Source organism: Pelmatolapia mariae, linkage group LG10_11 (genome assembly GCF_036321145.2).
Source record: "Pelmatolapia mariae isolate MD_Pm_ZW linkage group LG10_11, Pm_UMD_F_2, whole genome shotgun sequence".
Classification (NCBI taxonomy): Eukaryota; Metazoa; Chordata; class Actinopteri; order Cichliformes; family Cichlidae; genus Pelmatolapia; species Pelmatolapia mariae.
The window spans coordinates 5,926,059-5,931,896 of NC_086236.1; the positions used below are offsets into that span (position 1 = coordinate 5,926,059).

Here is a 5,838-nt window from a genome sequence, read left to right on the forward strand (position 1 = left end):
CATCACAGAGACACAGCCTTAAAGATATTGACTTGGGGTCTGTTGGGTCTTTTTATATGACATAGGTGAGATAGATGAATATCTTAAGGAGATTTCTAAAATCTACTGTATAGTATGTTTACATTACCTGTCAGATTTCTTTCAACTGGGGCAAACTGCAAAGAAATTCGTGGGCTTTTGTGATTCTCCTTGAGCCTTTTATCTAAACGTATTTAAAGCGAGGCCACTACATTCTCAGATTATTATTTTAGGGTCTTTGCCTTACAATATAAAGCGCCTCGAGGGACTGTTATTAATGATATTAATGAATTGATTGATACTTGGTGAGCATAGTTTTGGTATAATGCGCACATTAAAGACAAATTGTACTCTAATATAAAAACAGTACAAAATCTACACTGATTATTACAACAGAAGACGACAATCTTGCAACCAAAGAGGTTTTTCTAAGTGAACGGTGCGTGCACACCCACTCTCTTTAAACAAATAATCCAAGAACGTAACAGCAGCAGCATTTCAGAGGTCCAGAATTTTGATCCTGTAATAAGAACAACTGCCGTCTGCAGACATGTCAAAGCTGAAAATGATTAAGAGCTGTCTATGTTGTTTTTTTTTTTGTTTGGTCTTGTCGTGAGCCCTTAAAAAAACAAAAAAAAAACCAGGAGGGTTAAAATATAAAACAAATACACCCGCTGTCAAAGTGGAGCCAGAGAGTGCAAGACTCTGTCTTCAGGTGGAAACGTGCAGCATTAGAAGTGAAGCAGCTGAAAAGGAAAACATCTGTTGTAATCCCTACTGCTGCTGTTACTTTCCCAGGTGTCTCGTACCATTAGCACTGTGCCTCTTTGTTCTTTTAAAACAACAAACTTTGTGAGCAAATACTCAGCCGTAGTGGTGTTTTCTTATCTGTAACGGGTGCGTGATGCCAGAACATTTAAACAGTCGCATCGTCCTTATTGTCATTTTAGCTTGGCCCTGTTTGCATTGAGAGTCTGAAGGTTTGGCCCAGATCCCTCCAGTGTGTGTTCAGTTAGGGGAAACGCATCCTGTTATTTCAAATCTGATTGTTTTATTTTATTTTTCATCCCAAGGAACAAGTTCTCCTGTCTCTCTAAAGAAGGGAGCTCTGACCACCCACTGTGTACATACTGTAGTTTTAGCTTCATCGAAAGATTTTGTAAATATTTGTTTTACTTCCTATTATAATATTGATATTGTTTTCCTTTTTTAAAAAAATAATGGGATTTTAGATCAGCCGTATGTGAGTTTGTTTAATTTTGTTTTGATACTTAATGTGTGTAAGAAAATTATCAAATTGTTTATGTTCCAATTAATAAGAACAATGGTTTATTTTTGCTTTTTGTTTGTGCAGTAATGATGCTGCAACAAAATAATAAAAATGTTCATAAAATAATAAATTATCTGGTGTTTCTTACATTTTTTCCAGCTTTCCAAACTCTATTATATAGGAAATAACTGGTGGACATGTTTTAGATTATTTGTGTCGCCGCTGTAAAAACAGTTGTTATAATGAAGAATCACTCTGACAAACACACTTCAGTACCACACACTGGGTCCCTAGTCTGTCGCATAGAGGCAGACAAGCATTCGCACTTACACCCGCACCTACAGCCAGTTTAAAGTCAGCAGTTAACCGAACACGCGTGACTTTGGACTGTGGAAAGAAACCAGAGTTTCAAACCTAAAACTCTTGGACTGTATAATTCTTCTTAAAAACTTTCTAAGGTTTCTCTTTGCTTCGTAAAGTGGTTTGAGATGACTTATGTTGGGATTTGGCATTGAATGTAATTACTTTACATAACTGGTCAGTTATTTGATTGGCAGGTGATAGACTGCACCTTCATTAACTGAGGTCACTGATATGGAGTGGACTTTATGCTGTTGCTGCCTTTTAGAGCATTTTAAGGGATTCATTAGTTGCATAATATGGCTTGCTGTGTGGTACAGACTTTCCAAAAGCATTCTAATACTTCTTTCAGATTGTACTCAGCTTGCTAGCTGTGCTTGGTAGCATTATCTGATAACTTCACTGCACTTCACCCTCTCTCATTCAAATTTGGTTACATCTGGCTCTAGAAATGCGGTGACCAGTAACTAATAAGTGATGGCAAGGTGCCTCTGTCCGTCTTTTATTTGCGGTCTGTATTACTACTTCCATCCATTTTCTTCTGCTTGTCCAATTCAGTGTTGGGTGCAACTGCTGTTGGGCTGTCATAGCTGACCCTGCACAGGTCATTGCTAAAGTTGATTTAACTGTTCTGGCTGTTCACTGTGTAGCTTTTCTAACTGAACTGATCTGATAGCTACAATAAGAATATTATAACTATTAATTTGCCCATAAGCAAAACTCTTACTAAGACGCACAGCATAGATCTTTGACCAGTAACCAATCAGAATTGACTGTATCGACCAGGTATGTGTACACATACAAGGAACTGGGCTATGGCTATGTCTTTGCTCTCAGTGTACATAACATATTTATCATACAATAGTGGAGTCTGCAAAGATGCTGGAATAAATTATGGAATAAATAAGTGATAAGTAGCTTCTATAGGTGCAATTTATACATGAGGATAGATAGACGGGCATGGTTATGAAATTAAAAAGTGAAAACTAATCTTGGCAATAACCTTAAATATCTGATTTGCAAAGATACAAGGTTGTTGACGTCATGGAAAAATCTCACTTCCACAAAAGAATTCTACCTATGAGGAGATAATAGATTTGCCAGCTCTTCACAAAATCAGTGAGGAATCACAGTCACTCATTGCCCTGTATCGACTCATCCACTTTATTATGGCTTTGCAGGTCGGCGATACCTGTTTGTCATTGCGTGATGTGACAGGTGGAGGATAACGCTGCTGGCGAGCAGCTCTGCTGAGGCTGCGTGACACAAAAGAACCTGATATTTTGACAGAAGAAAGTCAACAATTAAGCAAGAAGAATAAGGGTATAATGACAGAAAGGGTGGAGTCACCGCTGAGTTCGCTGGCAGGAGAAGTAATCATTATGTTTGTGCCAAGACGCTTTCATTCAGGAGCCTCAGAGATTTGCTTCATCATCTGGGGACAACGCCCTTAATGCACTGTGTGTATGCGAGGGTGTTAGCCTCCTTATGCACAGTACGAATGAGTAAGAATTGTGTGCTGGTAGGGATTGCACGTGAATGTGCACTGACTCAGTTAAAATTTAGTTCTTAGTGGCACTGACTGCACCTCAGCCTATGATTTTAGCTCTTTCTGTCTTCCCCCAAATTACTAAAGCTCTTTAACCCCACAAGCAATTTATCTCCACTGCCAAGTTTTTTCTCAGTCCTGACTTTGACTCCACTCAGGATCTCCATTTCAAACGGATTCTCAATATTCCAAATATTGGAAGTTATGTTATGTAACTTTTTTGCGCTGAGGTTGATGTCATCATGGGTGATAATCTTAACATTACCCACTGTAGCGGTAAGCAAAACAAACTTTTTTGGGGGGAAAAAATGTAAATAGTTTTTCATGTGTGACTGAAAAATTTATTATCATCATTATTAGTAGTAGTAGTAGTACTCCCATTGACCACTTTCTTTCTATAAGCCTTATTCACACAAGCACTTTTTTCCATGCCTAAGCACTCGGCCTTGTCTGCTAATCAGAAGGTTGACCCGCAGACAACCTGCTCCACCTCCTCCTGAGCCACAGCCTCGCTGGTTAAGTCATGCAAAATGACATTCTGATTTCCTGAGAACAGAGTTAAGGTTAGAGTTAAGTTTGGGACCAGAACTGCTGAAAACCTTATTGGATTTAACATATCAGAATATTAAAGCAAATATTAAGTTTTTGGATGTTTTTTTTACTTTAAATGTGAGTGACAGATAATGACCAATCACTGCTGGTTTATTTTTGTAGTTCTGACTGAGATGTCAGATTTAGGGGTGCAACATTATCACATATACTGGTTTAAGCACATTATCTTAGTAGACTGTGCTGTGCTGATGTTTTGCTTTTGTGTTAAATACAGAAAAATGGAGGTTGCAGGTTTCTATTATTCAAACACTTCTCACTGACTGGTTCGATGTTTTCTGGTTCCACTGGGGATTGAACCCAGGACTTTCTGCGTGTAAAGCAGACGTGATAACCACTACACTATGGAACCACAATGCAGAGAAAGATGAGCTGACTGACAGCACATAGATGTGTTGATTAGTTTCATGTTTCCATGTTCTGCCCAGTGCACATGTTCAAAGATATGCATTGGTTGGGTTAACTGTCATAGGCGTGAATGGTTGTCTGTCTCACTGCAGTAACTATCTGATGAACGCCTATAACAGCTGTTCACCCAAACCTATAATCCTCACAGCATAAAATCCATAAAATCCCTGGATAAAAAAAGAGGGGGGAAAGGGATTGTAAAGACAATTAACTAACTACGGGATTTTTAGAAAGTTTTTTTTACTTTTTGCTTGTTTAGTTCAATTGACTTTTAAGTGACAGTTCACAACAGCAGTTATCCCAAGGTTCGCTATATTGCAGGGTAAGATTCATGCCATATTAAAGAGTGAACCTCAACAATCTCACTTGGGAGAAAGAACTCCCTTTAAATCCTGCAGCATCAGGATGTCTAAAAGTCAAGGATACATGACAAAGCACAGACTAATGGCTGGGGAATGCACAAAGTCTATGACATGCAATAGTGGCATGTAAACATGACATGTGGAGTGCACGGTGTGCCGCTTAAAAGAAAAGCGTCGAAAGAATTCTTTTAAATATCTCCCTCACTGACAGTTGCCAGATGTTAACAAGGACAAAGTCAGCTACAGGTTGTTCCCTGCAGGTACCCAGATGACTCACCTGTTTATCTACAATCAGCTCCTTTTCCATTTGATGCTCAGGTACATTTTCTTTGGCTTCGACCTCCCGAGCATTCACCCGGAGGCCTGGTGAAGCTGGCTGTTTGACTCGCAGCTCATTCCACAGTTGCTGCAGTAAAACTCCTGTCAAAACTTGTCGATCTGATTCTGCAATGCTGCCTGCAGTCCTCTCTCTGAGGAGTTAAAATAGCTCTAACAGGAACAGCTGTAGAGATAGATAGAAGACCTCTGAGGATTGTGAAAAGTGGACGAATACATTTGAAAATATTTCTTCCTGCATCCTGAGCTATTTCTTTTAATGCTTATACTGAACACTTGATGTAGTATTTGTCTCAGCAAGCTGCTTTTTGTAAGCTCAATTCTAATTCAGTTCTTCATTACAGAAAAATCAATACTTTTACATATGTGTTGACAGTACTGGTAGATATAAATACGCTGTTTATGTGAGAGATATTAGATTCGTAAATAAGCTATGTAGACGTGTTTGAGCTAGTGTTTTAAACTGGGCTGTGGGGTGTACTGTGAGCTCTAATGTGAGGCTGTTGCATTAGAAATAAACAGCAGCCATTGAAGAGCCTGAAGCAGAAAGCCAGGTTAGCAGAGAACACTGATAACCATCACGATACCCGTTATCTCTGTCTGTGGGTTTAGGTTTTGTTGAGCTGGCTAACTCCAAGAAATCCTAGCGACGTTGAGCTTCCTTCATACCCCTCTGGCCAGCATGCCTATTATTTTTCAGCATTAAGCTGCATCATTTAACTACATCATTAGCTCATTTTGAGATAATGATATTAGCTATATGACATATGAGCTATATCATTGGCTCGTTTTGCACTAATGATATTAGCTATATCAGTGTTTCCCAACCTTTTGGAGCCACAGCACATATTTCACATTAGAAAAATCACACGGCACACCACCAAACAAAAATGTCACAAAAAGCAGATTGATCATTTTTTTTCCCT

At 38.9% G+C, this 5,838-nt stretch overlaps 1 non-coding gene across 1 annotated transcript; it reads right to left on the reverse strand.

The window, feature by feature from the left end:
* Nucleotides 1-4,085: 4,085 nt before the first annotated feature.
* trnav-uac (transfer RNA valine (anticodon UAC)) lies at nucleotides 4,086-4,158 on the reverse strand. The gene has a single exon. It is a non-coding gene; the product is annotated as a tRNA-Val (tRNA).
* Between the last annotated feature and the right edge of the window lie 1,680 nt (nucleotides 4,159-5,838).